General features: G+C 41.0%; 1 long non-coding RNA gene across 1 annotated transcript in view; it reads right to left on the reverse strand.

Moving 5' to 3' along the window:
* LOC144381837 (uncharacterized) overlaps positions 1 to 21,068 on the reverse strand; it is a 196,082-nt gene that overhangs the window by 152,880 nt on the left and 22,134 nt on the right. Inside the window, exon 2 of the long non-coding RNA XR_013447776.1 lies at positions 14,622 to 14,780. This is a non-coding gene — a long non-coding RNA (uncharacterized LOC144381837). The remainder of the gene's footprint in view (positions 1 to 14,621; positions 14,781 to 21,068) is intronic.

The following is a 21,068-nucleotide window of genomic DNA, read 5'->3' on the forward strand; positions in this document are numbered from 1 at the left end:
TGGTTTCAGCTCAAGTCATGATCTCAGGGTCCTGGGATCGAGCCCCAGGCTCCACACTCAATAGGGAGTCTACTTGAAAGACATTCATTCATTCATTCTCTCCCCCACCCCCCGCCAACCCTTCCCCCTAGTTGCTCACTCCCCAAAATAAATAAATCAAAAATAAAGTGAGAAACACTGCCTAGGGCTGAGCTCAATATATCAAGTAGCTGGCTTAATAAGGAAGAGCCTAGCTGGCCACTCACATACAGGCAAGGCAACAATGCAGGTACCAGAAGACAAACAAAGGGCTCCTTTCTGGCCTATTCAGGCAGCTGTCCAAGCACTATGCTGGGTGTCCCCAGCAGTTTACGCTGCTGAGCTATGTATGTTCTTATGGGGTTTCCAGAGGGCAGGGCAGCTAAGACCCCTCTAGGAGAGCTACGGAGCTGCAAGGAGAATGTGAGAAAAAAGTAGAATTAAAAGGTTTGTATTTATTTTATTATCCCCCGCCCCATGTAAGGCAGAATCATTAACCTCATTTCCAGCACACTTCTCTTGACCTACCTGTAGGATCAAGCAGGTATGCAAAGAGGAGTAAGAAGGCCCAAGAACCAAAGATAATAATTCAGGCATAAAGAAAATGAAGCCACTATCAGCCAAGAATTTCACCAGAAGGAAAAAGTTCAATAACAAGTGTACTATACTTCCTTGGGCAACAATCTGGTAACAAAGACAAATATTTAACCAGGCATTTTGGGGAGACAGCAAGCCTTGAACAAGACAGTCCCCTGACCACCCTTGAGACTGCAATCTAACAGCAGATATATAAAATGCATAGTCTGTGTAAACATAGTTGATGAAAAAATTAATCTAAATTAAAAATATAGGTATATTAACATAGTGTATTATTAATTTCAGAGGTAGAATTCAATGATTCATCAGTCTTATATAATAACCAGTGCTTATTACATCATGTGCCCTCCTTAATGTCCATCACTCAGTTACTCCATCCCCCCATCCCCCTCCCCTCCAGCAACCCTCAGTTTGTTCCCTATAGTTAAGAGTCTCTTATGGTTTGTCTCCTTCTCTGATTTCGTCTGGTTTTATTTTTCCCTCCCTTCCCCTATGATCCTCTGTTTTGTTTAACCTCCACATATGAGTGAGATCATATAACTGTCTTTCTCTGATTGACTTATTTTGCTTAGCATAACACCCTCTAGTTCCGTCCACGTTGTGGCAAACAGCAAGATCTCATTTTTTTGATGGCTGAGTAGTATTCCATCATATATATATATATATACACCACATCTTCTTTACCCATTCATCTTCAAAGTATATCTGGGCTCTTTCCATAGCTTGTCTATTGTGGACATTGCTGCTATAAAACATTGGGGTACAGATGCCCCTTCGGATCACTACATTTGTATCTTTGGGGTAAATACCCAGTAGTGCAATTGCTGGGTCATAGGGTAGCTCTATTTTCAACTTTTCGAGGAACCTCCATACTGTTTTCCAGAGTGGCTGCACCAGCTTTCACTTCCACCAACAGTGTAAAAGGGTTCCTCTTTCTCTGCATCCTCGCCAACATCTGTCCTTTCCTGATTTGCTGTTTTTAGCCATTCTGACTGATGTGAGGTGGTATCTCATTGTGGTTTGGTTTGTATTGCCTGGATGCTGAGTGATGTTAAGCATTTTTTCATGTGGCTGTTGGCCATTTGTAGGTTTTCTTTTGAGAAATGTCTGTTCATGTCTTCTGTCCATTTCCTGATCGGATGTTTTGTTGTTTGGGTGTTGAGTTTGATAAGTTCTTTATAGATTTTGGATACTAGCCCTTTATCTGATAAGACATTTGCAAATATCTTCTCCCATTCCTTTGGTTGTCTTTTGGTTTTGTCGACTGTTTCCTTTGCTGTGCAAGAGCTTTTTATCTTGATGAAGTCCCAATAGTTCATTTTTGCCTTTGTTTGGAGATGTGTCTAGCAAGAAGTTGCTGCAGCTGAGGTCAAAGAGGTTGCTGCCTGTGTTCTCCTTTAGGATTTTGATGGATTCCTGTCTCACATTTAGGTCTTTCATCCATTTTAAGTCTATTTTTGTGTATGGTGTAAGGAAATGGTCCAGTTTCATTCTGCATGTGGCTGTCCAATTTTCCCAACCCCATCTGTTGAAGAGACTGTCTTTTTTCCATTGGATATTCTTTCCTGCTTTGTCAAAGATTAGTTGACCACAGAGTTGAGGGTCCATTTCTGAGTTCTCTATTCTGTTCCATTGATCTATGTGTCTGTTTTTGTGCCAGTACCATACTGTCTTGATGATTATAGCTTTGTAATAGAGCTTGAAGTCTGGAATTGTGATGCCACCAGCTTTGGTTTTCTTTTTCAATATTCCTTAGGCTATTCAAGGTCTTTTCTGGTCCCCTACAAATTTTAGGATTATTTGTTCCAGCTCTGTGAAAGAAGTTGATGGTATTTTCATAGGGACTGCTTTGAATGTGTAGATTGCTCTACGTAGCATAGACATTTTCACAATATTTGTTCTTCCAATCCATGAACATGGAAGGTTTTTCCATTTCTTTGTGCCTTCCTCAATTTCTTTCATGAGTATTTATAGTTTTCTGAGTACAGATCCTTCGCCTCTTTGGTTAGGTTTATCCCTAGGTATCTTATGGGTTTTGCGTGCAATTGTAAATGGTATCAACTCCTTAATTACTTTCTTCTGTCTCACTGTTAGTGTATAGAAATGCACTGTGCATTGATTTTATATCCTGACACTTTGCTGAATTCCTGTATGAGTTCTAGCAACTTTGGGGTGGAGTCTTTTGGGTTTTCCACATAGAGTATCAGGTCATCTGCAAAGAGGGGGAGTTTGACTTCTTTGCCAATTCAGATGCCTATACCTATATTTTTAATCACAAAAACTGAGAGGCCTGTTGAATGCCCCTTAAAACCAAGTTGATTCCATCTAGAAAGACTTGACAAGAAAGGTCAAATTCATTTAACTGAAGAAACTCTGGCAGAATACATGAGTTTTGCCATCAGAAGGGTAGATGGGGTAGGACGCCTGGGTGGCTCAGTTAGTTAAGCTTCCAACTCTTGGTTTTGGCTCAGATCGTGATCTCATGGGTTGTGAGATCAAGCCCCACAGTGGGCTCCACACTCAGCAGGGAGTCTGCTTAAAGATGGTCTCTCTCTGCCCCTCCCCCTACACGGTCTCGCACACACTTGCTTGCTCTTTCTTTCTCTCGCTCATAAATTTAAGAAAAAAAAAAAAGAGTAGATGGATGCTGGTTTGGGCAAGGAATTAGAAGGTACAAAAGAAGAGTCAATAGGCTTACAATTAGGAAGGCACTCTAGTCTGGTCCTCAGCACTATTCTAAGAAAGGAACAGACTCAAAATGACGCTTGGAAGAGTCAAGTCTTACTTCTGAGAGCAGGACCAATTAGAATGGAGATAGCTAAGAGCAAGTTGGGCAAGAACGAATGTCAGGAGTATTACGGCTCCATGCTAACTGTTCTTGGTTACCTGTGAAGGGCACAAGATCCCCAGCCAATACCCCGCTACCCTCATTCCCTTCACGTCACTGCCCCAACTCAAGGATTTACTGGAGCTTCAGATTAGCTTTCCTAGGATATATAAATGCGCCCTCACTTCCCCACTACTAACGTATCCAACTTTGTCTCTCACTCCACCCTAAGGAGGGCTTCCCTTCCAGCCAGGGAAAGCTCTCCCAAGCAAGTCTTGATCATTTTCATTCCTTGGAGTCAAGTGGACTGGAATTTCATTATCAACTCCAACATATGCTTTTTAAGTGACTTTAGCTTTAAATAAAGGCAAAAAAAAAAAAGCCTCTCACTTTGTAAATTAATAAAGATTAAATGCTTTAACTATGTGTCGTTCAACATTTAACAGTGACTGTCCAACAATATTTAGTTTTCTTACCAACTGGCTTTTCCATGTACATCTCTTCTCAGCCATCTTCCTTCAGGCCTGGAATTACCACTTCCCACCATCTATTCCACAAAATCCACATAAAGCCTGAGCTCTCCTAAAAGATATGCCCTGGCAAAGCCTTTCTTCATTATACTGATTCTTCAACCTTCATCCCAGAACCCCAGAATGTACACACAGTGAGTTCTCAGTAACTGCTTGGGTGATTTTAATTGATGGATATGGGACAAACTGGTGAAAATGCTGCAGGATAGTAACAACTACCTGTTACACTAACCGTGAAAAAAGGATTTAGACATTTTAATAAACGATCTACACTTGGGTGACCTTTAGTCATGCTTCCCCAAATAACACAAGAGTGAAACATCCCTTTTGCTAAATTACAAGAGTAAAGAACTATTAGGATAATCATCCCATAACAAATGCCAGAAATAAGTTATTATCTTTATTTAATTTTATGGACATTTTTTGAAATATATATTCTAGCCTTGCAAAAACAAAAAAAAAAGGTATTAATATTGCTTAGATTTTACTAATCCATGAACCCCTGGGAAAAAAGCCCAAGTTTATCCTATAATGGCAAGTGGCCACCTTTTCTGTGAACATGAAAGAAATTCAATTTCTCTAGACACTTTTTTCCTCTGCTACCAGTGAGCTCCAGGGACTGGTAAACTCCTGAAGGAAAACCATAAAAAAACCATAATCCAGAGAAAACAAAATCCAGCTAGTTAAACTATCACCAATAAGAAGCATAAACAGGAACAATTTTCAATTGCTTGGAATCAAAAGCTCAATTTTAAAAAGCTTCAAAACAAGAGTTTACTGTTTCCTGGACATCTGCAGTTGAAAACACACACACACACACACACACACACACACACACAGTCCTGGAAACTGCTGTGGTTTATTTCACACTGAGTGATTTCCAGGTATGAAGGGAGAAACTGGAGCAGAATAAAAAAATGAAATGAGCATAAACAAAGTTTTTCAGGGTCATATTTACAATACACCTTTCTGGTAACTCTGCACATAAATGTAGCATGTGGCACTATGTGCTACTTGTTTGAGAAAAGCCTTATGCTGGGGACAGCTTTGGCAGATTTACCTCTGATAAGTTCCATACAAGATTTCTAGCTCAGAGACCCTTGGGAGAAGGGCCTGGCTTAATATTACTTGTCATTGTCCTTCTGTCTGGAGCAACAAGCAGAGTAAGAGCCTTTGATGGTGAGTGCCATAGCTTTAGGAGCAGAACTGCCAGGCAGCTGTGTGTGCTTCCCAGACTGTGGAACAAGCAATAAAAAGAAAAAAGCAAGAAGAGAATTGCCAACTTCTTGCAACATGGAGCCATAACTGTAAGAGCCAAGCTGGTCATTTTTCCACCCAGCCAGCCCCAAGGTTGGCGTCTGACATCAGTGTGGAGAATGACATCAGAGAGTCTCCAATCACCTGCTTGACTGACAGCCTTGCTCAAAAAAAATGCCAGGGAAGCCAGAGACCCAAGAAAAGAGGTGGGGGGGGGGAATTAATTTTGTTCAAAAGGTCCTCACTATTTGTCAAACAGACCACTAATTCAACCAACTGAATAAAGCCAGACTTGCAGAAAAAGATGAAAAAAAAAAAAAAAGTATTTTCAGAAGGAAAAATAAGAGTGGCAAATTTAGGTTTAGGTGTATCTGCTAAAGTTCCTAATCTATAAGCCAGACAAACTGACTTCAGCTGGTGTTATAGATTAAATGTTTCTGGCCCTCCAAAATTCATATGTGGAAGTCCTAATCCCCAGTGTGTATGTATTTAAAGAAAGTAATTAAGGTTAAATGAGGTCATATGGGTAGAGCCCTGGTTCAATAAGATTAGTGTCTTTATAGGAGGAGACACCAGAGAGCAAGCTTGCACTTTCCCAGTGTGCAAATGCAGAGAAAAGACCCATGTGAAGCCAAAGCAACCATCTATAAGACAGGAAGAAAGTTCTTACCAAAAACCAAACCCTAACAGAACCTTGATCTTGGACTTCCCAGCCTCTAGAACTGTGAGAAAATAAATTTAAGCCACTCAGTTTGTAGCATTTTGTTATGGCAGTCCAAGCAGAAAAACTCCAGCCAACGGAAACAACAGGCTCGCAGAAATGACTAGAAGATGGAGAACCAGCCCAGAAACTGGCAGGATCCAAGTCAGCTCCAGAGAATGAAGAATCAGGAATGGAGCACTGGTCAGGACACCACTGCTGAGATAAGGAATTCCAACTGTTCTAAGTCCCAGGAGGATGTATCCAATTATCTAAGCCTAAGTCATGTGTAGCTCCTGGTTATACCAAGAGGGAGAGAAAGGGTCTTGTCTTCCTCACTTCCATAATGGCCTGACATGTATATCATCCCAAGACATCACAGTGGGGCCAGGTCTGGACTTAAAAGGAAATCAGGATGTTTCTATGAAGGGATAATGGATGCTGGGTAGTCGAAGAATTTTTAATGTCCACTAAATAACTTCACAAATTCCTGATGGGCTCACCATTCTAGTATGCACATCACATGTCTGAACGGGATTTCTATGGCTATAGATTCAGAGATAGTGACTCCTAGAAGAGCCCCTGCCCAGTGGTAGAGCTACAGGGTCAAACTTCTCTATAGATCGATATGTTGCCTATCTCTAACTTTCTGAGTGAGGACTACATGGTACTTGGAAGTCCTTGATCAAAATGTTGATGCTAAGAAGAAATGTTATTGACTACTATATACTATCATTCACTCATCAGTTCCATCAAAATACCTTCTGATTGCCCAATTACAATGTTTATTGAACAACAATGCATCAATGTTTTGCAAGGAGTTTTATCCATAGGGCTTCCCCTCCCCCCACTGAGAGATGGAGACAGAAAAAGACATAGACACAGGGCAATTATAAACAGCTAGACAGAGACACAAAGAGAAGCAGAAAGAAACTGAAGGAGACAAAGAGAAAAGAGAGCCTGAGCAGATAAAATAACTGGAAGAGAACAAAAGTGGTTGAGATAGGCATCATAACAACTCACCTAGAAAGTTATGAGTGACTGTTTCCTTTGCTGTGCAAAAGCTTTTTACCTTAAGTCCCAAAAGTTCATTATTGCTTTTTTTTTTTTTTTTGCACAGCAAAGGAAACAATCAACAAAACTAAGAGGCAATTCACGGAATGGAAGATATTTGCAAATGACATTTTGAATAAAGGGCTGATATCCAAGATCTATAAAGAACTTACCAAACTCAACACCCAAAAAAAAAAAAAAATCCAGTCAAGAAATGGGCAGAAGACATCAACAGACACTTCTCCAAAGAAGACAAATGGCTAGCAGACACATGAAAAAATGTTCGACATCACTAGGCATCAGAGAAATACAAATCAAAACCACAACGAGATACCACCTTACACCAGCTAGAATGGCCAAAATTTACAAGACAGGAAACAACAAGTGTTGGCATGGTTGTAGAGAAAGGGGAACCCTCTTACACTGTTGGTGGGAATGCAAGCTGGTACAGCCACTCTGGAAAACAGTATGGAGGTTCCTCAAGACATTAAAAATAGAGCTTCTCTATGACCCAGTGATTGCACTACTAAGTATTTACCCCAAAGATACAGATGTAGTAAAAAGAGGCACATGCACCCCAATGTTCATAGCAGCAATGCCCACAATAGCCAAATTGTGGAAGGAACCGAGATGCCCTTCAACAGATGAATGGATAAAGAAGATGTGGTCCATATATACAATGGAATATTACTCAGCCATCAGAAAGGATGAATACCCAACTTTTGCATCAACATGGATGGGTCTGGAGGAGATTATGCTAAGTGAAATAAATCAAGCAGAGAAAGACAATTATCATATGGTTTCACTCATGTGGAACATAAGGAACAGAGTGGAGGACCACAGGGGAAAGGAGGGAAAACTGAATGGGAAGAATTCAGAGAGGGAGACAAACCATGAGAGACTCTGGGAACCAAACTGAGGGTTACAGAAGGGAGGGGGGTGGGGGATGGGGTAACTGGGTGATGGGTGTTAAGAGCACGTGCTGGGATGAGCCCTGGGTGTTATATGCAACTAATGAACTGTTGAACACTACAACAAAAACTTATGATGTACAATATGCTGGCTAACCGAACATAATCTAAAAAAAGAAAGTTATAAGCGAACAATGCTTCTAGAAGACAAGGAGGGCTCTAGATGAATTTTCTCAGACACACTAGGCTCTAAGTCTCAAAAGTTTGAGTGATTTGGGCCATTATTTCCTCCACACTCCTCCCATAACCCCATAGCCCCAAATTCCACTCAGCCAAGAGAATGGTAGTGGTGAGGAGACAGAAGCTCAAAGGCTTTGCTAAGTGATGCCCTGTATCAGACATCAAAATGTTTGATGGCCAGACCCTGATTTTTTGCAATAAAAGAACACAAATAGACAAACCAGACTGGAATGTCAGGTTCTGACCCTCGTTGAACGAGTTCCTAAGAAACACTTTGTTCCAGGGTTTTTCTCCTAGATTATGTGGGATGTTTTGTAGGGTCTTTCTGCCCAAAAATCACAGCTTATTTACTCTTCAAAATAGTCTGTGAAGTCAAAAGCTCAACAGTAAGAGACAAAGTAATAAAGTAGTGGAGATGGAGTTCCCATTCTCTAAAACCTTTGAAAACAGGAAAACCTACAAACTACGTAGGTTGAAAACAACCAGAGTGTAAATTAGCCACATGTGAGCAAGTAGAACATTAGTAAGAACTAGCTGCACCAATATCCATGTACGTAGGAATGGCCTGGATAGAGGTCTTAAGTGTGCCACTTGTCCTCACCTGTTCCATCCGTTCAATCTATTGTGTTCAGCCTGTGCTTCATAGACTCCACAAATTTTATTACACACATCCAATAAACTCTCCTATGCCCACCTAGAAGCCAAATCCAGTTCTTATAGTTCCGTTGAGAACTTACTTTGATTCTTCTGTTGCTTCACACCGCTGACCAGTCTGCCTTTCTTCAACTTTGTCCTTCCGAGACTTGACTCCCCTCTCCTCCTGCTCTTCAGGCTCTCTGCCTCTCCTCCTCAGACTCTCCAGCCCCTCCTTTTCCACCCCCACCTAATGCTAACAATTCCTGAGCTCTGTCCTTGGCTTTTTTCTTACTCTCCTACATGTTCTGACAATTTCATCCATACCTGTGGCTATAAATACCGACTATACAGTTCGTCAGCTTTATCTCTAATGGAGGTTCCATTCCCAAGTTTCAGATCCAGATAGCAACCATCTACTAGATAATATGTTCCTAAACGCCTCAACTGTAACGGGCTCAAAACTGAAGATCCCCACCCACAACCTTGCCCCTCCCCTAGTTCAGTGAATGATGGCACAACCTACTCAGGCATCTGCAAGTCCTCAAAACCTCCCCCTTACATAATTGGTCTTTAAGTCCTGTCATTCCACCTCCAACATACCAAGTCCAGCCCCACCTTTTCATCCCCACTGCCATAACCCAGCATTGAGCCCTCAGTCTCTTCCTTCTTCTCCACTGCCCACCCTACCTCCTAACTCACCCATTCCAAACACACCAGAGTAATATTTCTAATATTTAATTATGATTCCCACCCACTCAATATTCTTCCTATGTCAAACACTGATAAAATCCAAACACCTTTGCATGGCAAACACCAAGCATAGTACTCCTGGCTACTAGACCACCGTACCTGCCTTCAGTTTGCATCACACTGTACTGTGGGTTGCGGCTGCCTCATTGTGCCAATTTCATCTTTACGGGACCAGGGCTTAACACAATGCCTGAACACAGGGTTCAAAAACACCAATGATTACCTCAATGGATGAATGAACCAATACTTCAAATTTCCCCTTCACAACATTTCCCCTATACGCAATATTTTTGTTGTCCATATCTTAATACCATGCTAAAAACAAGATGCTCAATTTTCTTTTACCTGAGAGTTTTAAATCATGAAGACCTTAAGTGAGCACCTAAATCAGTGGTTCTCAACCATGGATGCACATTAGAATCACCTTAAGAGTTTTAAGCTGACTCTAATCCTGACCAATGAAATCCAAATTCAGCCTTTGTATTTACTGTGTCTATTTGAGTGTTTTCATTGGAAAGAAAAAAGAGAGAGAAAGAGAGATCCAACATTCTTTGAAGAGATTCACATCATGCTTAGAGAACATCTTATACATGGTAGCTTATATATTCTAAAAACAACCCATGAAGTAGAATCCTCTATTTATAAGGCACCTGAAATGCAGAGAGATTAAGTTACTTGACTGGATCACCCAACTAGCATGTGGTGGGTAGAGGATTGAAATCCAGAGTTGTTCCAAAGAACATGTGCTTTCCTCTAAGACCCCTTATTGGCAGTGTGAAATAGGACAGGACAGGGAGAAACAGAGGGAGGGAGAGAAGGAAAGAAAAACTCTGACATTGGATTTGAATGTAAGGAACAACCCACAGTCATACTGAGTCAAATGTGTTAGACTGAACCATCCAACTGGACAAACTGCTTTGGAGTTTTAAAAACAAATGTGACCATTTGGCAAACGCATAAGTAATAATTGTTTCAAGCAAGAATTCTAGACAGATGCTTGTGAAGGTTAATTTTACATGTCAACTTCACCATACCATTAAACCCAAATTAAAGATTATTTCTGGCTTTATCTGTAGGTTTCCAGAGGAGAGTAGCATTTTAACCAGTCGACTCAGTGAAACAGACTGCACTCCCCATATAGGTAGACATCATCCAATCCCTTGAGGGCCTGAATAGAACAAAAAAGGTAAAGAAAAGTAGAGATTTGCCCCCTTTATCTTCCTGCCTGCCTACCCCCCTTTGCTGAGACATTGATCTTCTCCTGCTCTTGGACTGGGATTGACATCATTGGCTCCTCTGCTTCTCAGGCCTTTGTTACTCAGATTAGAATTATACCACCCACTTTCCTGGATCTTCAACTTAAAGATGGCAGATGATGGAACTTCTCAGCTTTCAAGATGTCAGTCAATTCCTCACAATATCTATAAATACATGCACACCCTATTGTTTCTGTGGAGAACTCTAATATAAAGCAAAAATTAGAATATGATGAGAAAGACATTTACATAGTCTCCAAGTATCTCCCCCAAGAGACTTATTACAAAGGGAAAAGTAGCAACTTGAGCGGAGAAGCCTAGCAGACACTACCTTAACCAAGTAAGCAAGTTAGTATCTCCAGTAATCAGCAATGAGACAATTATTATGTACCTCCTAATATAGTATGTACCAAGAAAGCCATCACATCAGGTCTATGGTATCCTTACCAAAAATGCACAACTTTCTGATGAAACATCAGAGCAACTAAATTGAGGGAGAATCAACAAGGTAACTGGGCAATCCTCATCAGAAGTGTCAAGATCATAGAAGACAAAGACCAAGGAAATGTTCCAGGTTAAAGGAAACAAAGAAAATACAACTAAATGTAATGGTCCTTAACTGGATTCTGGACCAGAAAAAGGACATCAGGACGGTTTGTGAAATTTGAGTAGACTGTGTAATTACACATTATATTAATGTTAATTTCTTTTGATGATTATAGTTATAAACAGTGTTGATATTTGGGGAAATTGGATAAGGGTATGTGGAATCTATCTTTACAACCTGTGAAATTGAAATTTTAAGTTAAAAAATTTTTAATTTAAAAGCTTGAAAGTACGATATAAAGCTACAAGACAGATTTTCACCCATGAATCTGAATTCTTAAAGGAGTACCAAATTATTTTGAGTAATATGGGTAACCTATGCCTCTCAAGGTAAATATATTTTACTGGGAAAAAAAATACTCTTTTACATGTATAAGAAGTAACACTTGTTACATTACCAATCTTTTTATAATCCTTTATGGGTTTTTTTTTTCTTAACACCCTACAGCATTTCTCTCACATCCACTTCACTGGGTACCACTGACATATAAGAAGCTAAGTGACTCCCATGGCTCCCAGGGCCAGTAAACAGCAGAAGTGGAAGTGGAAACAGGTGTCTGCTCCTCATTCAGGGCTCCTTCCTCTAACCTGCACTGCCTCATGGAGTCTTCCCTCTGGAGAGCACCAAAGGCCCATATCCCAAGGAGTTTCAGAGATACCAAAGAAGCTGAAGTAAGAGGAAAGCATGACAGACACCACACTTGTGAATTACCATGCTGGAAGGTTCACAAAAACCTTTCCATAATTAAGAGGTTATTTTTTAAGTAGCCAAACATTTTATGTTTTGGGAGAGGAAAGAAGTTAATCTATCCTTTCCCCAAGATCTTTAATGAGTGTGATAATAGTTAACATTTGTTGAGAAATTACTATTGCCAAACATTGCTCCAAGTTCTAATATGTTAGTTCATTTAATTCCTGAAACAACCCTACATTGTATATATATTCTTCTTTCAGTTTTATAGATGAAGAAACAAATATTGAAGAGTTTAAGCAACTTTCCCACAATCACACAGCTGGGCGATGAAGACATAGCTCAGTTAGATCAAATTGGTCCAGGATCTTTTTTTCCAGCATTTCTAGAAAGTTTTTGCCTCTTCCTACAGACACTCTCCAGTTTTTCTATCTCCCTTCCAAATTCCACATCCCCTTCATAAAACTGCCTTCCATCATCACAGCCTCTCTCCAGATCTTTGAGGAATTATTTCAAATACTGAAAGCTAGAACATTGTTCTGTCCATCACACTTAAAAGATGTGCGCTCTGCCCAAAACCACACCAGAGGGCATAGGATGAGGGAGCAAGATAAAAATTATATATAATGTCCCTACGCTTCTAGGTGCTTTAAGCTTTTCAAAGAGCTCCTTTTACAAATAAAGGGGGGTTTTTGTTGTTGTTGTTGTTTTTACTATCTTCAGGAGGAAGAAAGGAAGTTATTCTCTTTGTTCATAAGGATCTCTTGTGTGAATTATCCTTTATTAGCCACAATTGGATAGCAATCCTACATTGCCAATGGTCAGGATGTGTAATTGAACAGGGATCAGGTCAAAAAAATACTTGATTTGCTTGTTCACAATTATTATAACCATTCTAAGACATTTCTCAAATGAGACCATTAATAAACCACTTGACTAGCAGTGTCTCTTCAACAGGATTTCTCCTTGTTATACAGTGATATCATTGACCAAATATTAGTAACAATTTTGAACCAGATTTTCAATGGTAGTGATAAGATTCTCATTGACCTTACGCTTCTGTGACCAGTATCAGCAAGTTCATTCTGGGGTTGGCAAATCCCTTAATAATTTCTGAGGAAATCAGACCTTACTCTCAGCCTTGTCAGTTCTCTATGCCCAAGTTCAGAAGCTAATTAGTGAACTGATGACCTCTCAGGGCAGGTTCATCATCTTCTGCATTCTCCTGCTACCTGCCATTTGTCTATGCAAACTCATTTCAGTCAAAAGACTTCACAAGTTCCCTGCGCTGTGGTAAAGCATTTCTTGGACAGGATGGCTTATAGATGACAGACTGTACAGAAAATAGATTTTGAATCCTACCACTCCATAAAATTTCCCAGATAGTTGCAGGAAAAAAAGAAATCCCAGTATTGCTCATAGTCCCACATGGTACTAAAGGTCAAGACAAACAATATGTGGACCATCAAGCTTTGTCAATATCTTTATATACTCAGGAAACTGAATAAAGTTTGAAGCAGTAACTTTTTGCCTGCTATGAGACAGACACACACACACAAACACACACCCCTTGCACTTCCTGTTCCCTCTTCTTGACTTACATTAAATCCAGATAGAAAACTCAGCAAACCTTATAGGAAAGGGGAGGCAGCAGCAATGGTAGAATACCAACAATTAAGAGCCCACAGAACCCTGATTTTATCGTTCTATATTATATTCACGTTTCATATTTTTTTAAAAAGATATTTAGCTTATCAATGCTGGGAGTATTTCTTAACATGGATGTGGGGGATAATTTGTTGTGATTGAGGAGGGAAAATGAAGCTGCTCAGAGACTTTTAGACAGGACTCACAAGTCAAATCACTTTTCTGATTCCTCAGTTATCATTCAAAGCGCAGGGCCACAAGCATTCACTCTGTAGTATTTTAAGGCTAAATCTCCACTGAATTCTGCCTGCCTCAGCCAAATTTCCCCAGGTAATGCAGACCCTCAGAGGACATTCATAAGAAGTGAATGGTGCCAAATCCCCAGGCAAGTACTGATGGTTCAATCTTCCTACACGACAAAAGACACATCCCCATCATGGTTCTTCCTCAAGATGAAATAAGATGAAAATAGGTTTCCACGAGGCTATATAACCACACCATGTTTACAATCTTTCCAACTAAAAATCCAGAGATGAAGGTATTTATGTTGCTGAAGAAAAACATCTAAATGTTACATTTTTTAAATCTCAACTAAACTGAAAGCATCTCGTAATCTCTCTGCAACCTGCGTAAAATCCTTTCCATCTCAGTCTCCCATATGCAGGAATCAGCTCACAAAAGGTACAGTAGACCCCACTAACCCATGGGGAATACATTCCAAGACCCCCAGTGGATGCCTGAAACCACAGATCATACCAAACCCCATATGTTTTTTCCTCTACATACATATGTACAATAAAGTTTAATTTGTAAGTTAGGCAAAGAGATTAACAATTAAGATATACTGTAATAAGTTATATGAATGTGGTCATTCTCAAAATATGTTATTTTCCAGTACTCACCCTTCTTGTGACGGGACATAAAATGCCTACGTGAGGACATGAAGGGACGTGAATGACACAGACACTGTGACGTAGAGTTAGGCTACTATTGACCTTCAGACGATTCATCAGAAAGACGATTATCGGCTTCAGACTGCAAATGACCACGGGGAACCTAAACTGTGGAATGCAAAACCACAGATGAGTAGGGACAACTGTACTTGCGGCTCAATGCCTCAAAAATCTAAAGTTCACATGAAGGTCTCTTTTTTCCCCTGGTTCTTACCTTTTCTTTATTTTCTTCCCACCCACCTGCCCACCATCACCACCCAGACACACTTCTCACATTCCAAGGCTCTGGCCTTTTCCCTCCTGGACAATCTAATCATCATGATTTATATAGAAGCTGGTGGATGGTAGAAACTCAAGAACCCTGTGCCCCTAGGAATCAAGTTAAGCTGACATCATTGTAATGTTATCATAGACATGAACAGAAAGCCTTCAAGCTTGTGTCTTTTCATTTCCCATCTAATCCTCCATAGATCCCCCCAGCTTCTCAGAGGTATTTCAGCAGTTCCACAGAAAACGATTCACCGAGAAACAAAGAAACTATGAAGGCATACTGTCCCTTGCTTCTATCTGGAGTACTTATTAGGGTTTCTTCTACATTTCATCTGATGAAAAAAAAAAAAAAGTACTATGACTTAAGAAAAAGTTTGAGAACATCTTATACGCCAGTTTTCTGATTTTACAGATGAATAAATGGAGGCCAGAGGAGAAAAAGAGGATTAAAAGTAGAAAGTTCCTTGATATCTATAGAGGAAGGCCATATAAGTAAAGTCTTATAAAGATTATAAATGGTCTTCGGTTAGAGCTGATTTCATAGACCTTTACAGCCTTAAGGTGGTGGGTATATAAAGATCTTTGAGGGCCCTTGTCTCCTCCTGTGAATGTACTGCCCCCATGGTAGCCCCCTCAAAGCAGCCAGATACTGAATTGACTATTGTGGAGAGCCTTGGTAGGCTTCCCAGAGCTCCAGCTTCTTAAGGAAGTCCAACAAATCCTCATAATAGGGAAGGACTAAAAATGGATGATGGAATATTTTACAGTAATAAAAAGAACGAGGATAAAAAGACCTTCAGAAGGTAATGACTGTTGCTCTGGGCCTTGACTGGACTTCCCATCCTCACCCTGCCCAGGGATCTCCACTGCCCTCCACCCCCAGCAGTGACCTGGGCACAGGGACCTGGGGGGTATCTCTGGGTGAAATGACTTTCCTGCCCCCAGCCAGGCTTCAGTGTGTTGATCCAGCACCTGGCAGGCACGTGTGTGTGCAAACTGAGTCACAGGGCAGAATCCCTCTGAGTCTGGGTGAGTCTACACTAGGCCAGAGAGTGTCTCTACATCCATGGAAGCGAGATATTAAAGAGCAAAGTAAACATTATAACAAGTCAAGAGAAAGACAACAGAAGGGAAACAGGTTATATTTTAGTACCTTTAACAGCATTTTTTCCTGCTATCTGAACATGGGATGGGTTACGGGCTGAACTCTGTCCTCCCCAATTCATATGCTGAAGTCCTAACCCCAGTACCTTCAGACTGGGGCTATATTTTGAGAAAACTTCTTTAAAACAGGTAATTAAGTTAAAATCAAGTCCTTAAGGCGAGTACTAACCCAATATGACTGGTAGCTTTACAAGAGGACATTGGCCATACAGAGAGACATCAGGGGTATACACACACAGAAGACTGACCATATGAGGACAAAAGGGGAGAGAGGGAGGGAAAGAGAGAGAGACGGAAGGCAACCATTTGCAAGCCAAGGAGGCCTTGATAGAAACCAACCCAGCTGACACCTTAATCTTGGGACTTCCAGTCTCCAGAATTACAGGGAAACAATTTGTTGTTTAAACCACCAGTCTGTGGTACTTTGTTATGGCAGCCCTTGCAAACTAATATAGGGCCCCACATTTTCATTTTGCACTAGTCCCTGAAAATTATGTAGCCAGTTCTGGCTTTTTAGTGGATAAATTAGACCCTGCTTTGGGATGATTTAATCCAGAACTATAGAGGGAAGGAGATTCTAAGGAATGTAACTCCTAGCTTATCCAAGCTGGCAACCTAGCACAGAAAAGCAGAAAGTTTCCTGGAAAGGCAAATACATATTCTTCTATGCCATGGCAACAGTATATGTGGAATGCTGATTGCACACTTAATACCTCCCTGGACAAAGAGGCAAGTATGCAAGTAGATCTATGTAGACATACGTATTGCTGAAATAAATTTCAGTTTACCTGTAGTTCAAGGTGCAGAATCTGGCAAAGAACCTGAGCACTGCCATAAGTGTCTTTAACTGAAATTACGTTTTGATATTTCCCAATTGAGTCTTATAAAAATAAAAAATAAAAATAAGGTTTCCTTGCTCTAAAACCATGAACCTCGTGAACCTACATACAGGACTTGACACCAGGGCATATAAGTAGCCAGGACATCCTAGCTACCAATCATTCCTTTTATTTTACTGTTAAACTTTGTTTCCACATACTCAACAAGATTGTATGTTCTATAGCTATGTTGTAAGTTTAGTTTCAGTTGTTGCCAGAAGCACTGTATTAGAAATTAAACATTTTTAGTACTTACGAATGAGGAAAAGAATTATCTCCAAGTTATAGTCCTACTAAAAACATTAAACCAGGATAATACATAATTTGTATATATACATGAAATATCTCTAGAAAGCCATGCAGAGGGGAAATTGGGGCCTGGTAGAAAGGGGCGGGAGACTTTGTCAACCTCTTTGTGCCTTTTGATTTGAATCACCTGAATGTATGCCCAGATTGAAAAATGATTTTGTTTAAAAGAGTCCCAGTTTCAAAATCTGCCTTCAATTTTTATTTTAGTATCTGAAAAATCTAGGATTTGTTTTCTCTTTACTCTCCGTGGGTACCTCAAATCCCCCTTCCTTGAGGAAAAGAACCATATGTCCCTCCATTTGATTTTATGATAAACTTGCTGCTGGCTTTAAGTTCAACTGCCTGAGTTCACAGTATCCAATGAAGTCGGGCAGAGAAGATAGCTGCTTCCTGAGCTTTTAAAACACTCCGCTTTCACATCTCTGGCTCCTTCACATCCTCTAACCTAAGGCTGCCAGATCCTTCTTTCAGTACCCTAGCCAAATGCATCATGGTCCCACAGTGGTCATGCAGGAACCATTCTTCCAGGGAAAATAATTAGGGCCCAGTGCTTCATGTCCTTCTGATGCCCAGTCAGGATGTATCCCAGGTCAAGCTGAGACTTCCTTCAGTTAATCACATCCCAAGAGCAACTGAGATCTAAAATTTATCATCTCTCAGCAAATATAGCAGCTAAAAGCATACTATTCTCACTTAAAATAGGTGTATTCAATACTTCATGTTCCAATAACTTTTCGTGGGTAAGATGGGAGTAAGTGCTGGGAATCTCACCCTGCAGTGCCCCCTACTGGTCATGTTAAGAAGAGGTTGAGGGAACAGAGGGAATGGTAGTGACTTTCTTAAATGTCGCTGAGAGAATGACCCTGTGGTAGGGTTGGGGTTTTTCTCCCCTCAACATACCCTACAAATTGGGTATCATTTCAGTACCTACACCATTCTGGTTACAAACTTATAGAAAATACCTATGGGTCACATTGGTGACGACCCAGTGTCAATAGAAAGGAGAGGAACTTTAAACTACAGCGAGAAAGTAGAAGAGAACCCCTCTAGTGAGGGTTACAGAGTGCCTCAAATCTTAAGAGCTGCCCCATCCTGGCTCCCAACCCAGACTGGGTGGCCACAGTAGGACATAATGTCGGTTTCATCTGCCAAGAACTCTATACTGAAATTCTCCTTGGATTTTGTTCCCCTCATGAATTTTCTTTCTCTTTCAACATGCAAACAACTCTGGGAAACTTAAATGCACTGGTTTTACATTTGCTTTAGTGTGATCTCCTTGAATCAGATTGGCTTTGACTAACAACTTGGTTTGGGGTTAACTGGGACTGAAGAGTTTTAAGACTTGCATTAAGGAGTCTGGAGCATGTTCAAGAAAAGGCCCAGAGGCCTGGGGTCCAGGAGCCTTTGGGTAGCCAGGGGCGGCAGAAGGACCCTGGAGAAATTCTGTTTACAGCCCCATCTTTGTGAAGACTTAAACCTACCCTGGTGAAGCAAGGTGTTCGGATGGGGCTACTCCCATCTCCAAGTGCAGGCTGTGCCCCAAAGCTTAGAAAATAGACACCAAGGCCAGCCCCACAGGATTGCAAGGGGGTGACCAAAGAAATGGTTTTTCCAAAGGGAGCTCATCACCCACCTCTTGACAATATAAAATGCAATGTATTCATTAGGAGCGGATAAAGCTAGGAGGTAGTAGAGATTTTCTTTTAAGAGAGTTGGTACTCCAAGAGTCCTCATCATGGACAAGGAGGAGGTGGTACCTCCCCTGGATCCCTCCCTTATGCCAAGTGAGGAATTCTTCAAAAGAACTTAGAGTTTGTCATTTGTTCCCTGGAGACTACAGGCCTGACACCTCACTTGTCCCTCAAGTGTTAAAGGTAAGAGACTAGCTGGAATATCCTGCCCGGTGACAAGAGGAAGGACAACAAAGGGAAGAGCCAGCCTTTTTAGAGTTCCGTGTGGCAAAGATGTTCAGGGGTTTCCTGTTGGGCAGCCTTAAACATGCATGGAAGAGAAAAGACTTGGGTTATCTTAAATAGGTCCTCTAGATGATCCCACCAGAGGGACATCACAGCGAGTCAAGAGCTGAGGAGAGTCACAAACATCCAGCTGCATGAGCCACTGCCCATAGCAAGGGATGCCCAAATGCTATGACTCGAATCCCCGAAAATTCACTGAAAGCCTCCCTCTCCCGAAGAGTCAGCATTAGCGCTGCAGCACCCAACCCACCCAAGCACCTCAATGCCAGATTACCACTGTTCTGTCAAATAAGACCTTCCAGCCCCTTCTCCTTCCCTCCTACTGCCACCCAGGGCAGTAGAGGAAGTGCTGAAGTAAAAGAACAAGGAGAGGAACAGAGGAGCCAGCCAAGCCCTCCCCTTCTCTCCACACAGGCTCCCAACCCAAAGAGCCTGAGGTGGAGGGAAGGAAAAACTTGGCTTTAACAGGACTTTGCAATAATCGCGATTATTCCTTTAGCTATTAATAGATAAGGAAGACACAGGTTCAGGTCCCAGAGGTTCCCCTGCAGTTGGAATAACAACGCTGGAATGCATTCTGTGTTTTTTCCCCTCCACTTAGAGGCATACAAACACCTGAGACCCCTCAGGGTATCTCATTTAATCTTCTCCTCTAAGAAATAAGACTTGGGAAGGATAACAACTAGTATTGAATAGCATTTTACAAACCACATTCACATACGTAAATACTTCATTTAATTCCCATCATCCTCTCCATTTTAAAGAGGAGAAAACCAAGGTTCTGAGAAATAACTTACCCTGGGAGCAAGCACACCATGAAGTGAATTTGAACCCAGCCTATCTGATTCCAGGGTACTGACTCAGGGTACCATTTGTAAAACTCAGCTTTCAGCTTTTCTGGAAAAATTCTGGAAATTTCAGCGGATACAAAGGATTTGGTGTTTTACTCCCTAGCTACTGATCTATAAATGTAATCGACTGGCTAAATACTAAAGGCCGAGCCTACCAGCCAATAAATGTCCCTTCAAGACGAGCATAAAAATACTGATTTTCAGGGCGCCTGGGTGGCTCAGTCGTTAGGCGTCTGCCTTCGGCTCAGGTCATGATCCCAGGAACCTGGGATCAAACCCCGCGTCTGGCTCCCTGCTCGGCGGGAAGACTGCTTCTCCCTCTCCCACTCCCCCTGCTTGTGTTCCCTCTCTGGCTGTCTCTATCAAATAAATAAATAAAATCTTTAAAAAAAAAAATTACTGATTTTCCTGTGCCTTCTTGAATTCCTTAAAACACTCCTGAGACTTGATCATCTTTAGTTCCTCACAGACAATTAGAAGGTCCCTTCTACTTTATCAAGCTCTGGACCGCTACATCATATCACGGTTCCTCAGAGCCTGCTTCTCCATCTCCGGATCACTTCACTACAAAGACACATAGGACTTCCAGTGTGCTGTATTCATCCCCAACCCACACTAAGCTTTGATTGTTCCTCAAAGCTGAAATAGGGTTTTTTCACACTAACAAATCCCCACACATATTATTTCCATAACAAATACTTTAAAGCTACAAATGATTTTTAATTACTTAGGTCTGGGATACAGCATTCACATTTTCTCAAACAGCATGGCAGATTTTATTAATTCAGATTATTGGCCAGCTCCCCCTTCTCTTTCCTCAAAAAGATGGAAGAAGAGGAAGGAAAGGACAAAAAAGAAAGAAAAGTAGAAACAGCCTAGTGCAGTAATACAGAAAGATAAAAATTTCGAGGCAGGAAGGAGGTTTAACACTCATCCATTCTCCTGGGG

This window comes from Halichoerus grypus, chromosome 5 (assembly GCF_964656455.1).
Source record: "Halichoerus grypus chromosome 5, mHalGry1.hap1.1, whole genome shotgun sequence".
Taxonomy (NCBI): Eukaryota; Metazoa; Chordata; class Mammalia; order Carnivora; family Phocidae; genus Halichoerus; species Halichoerus grypus.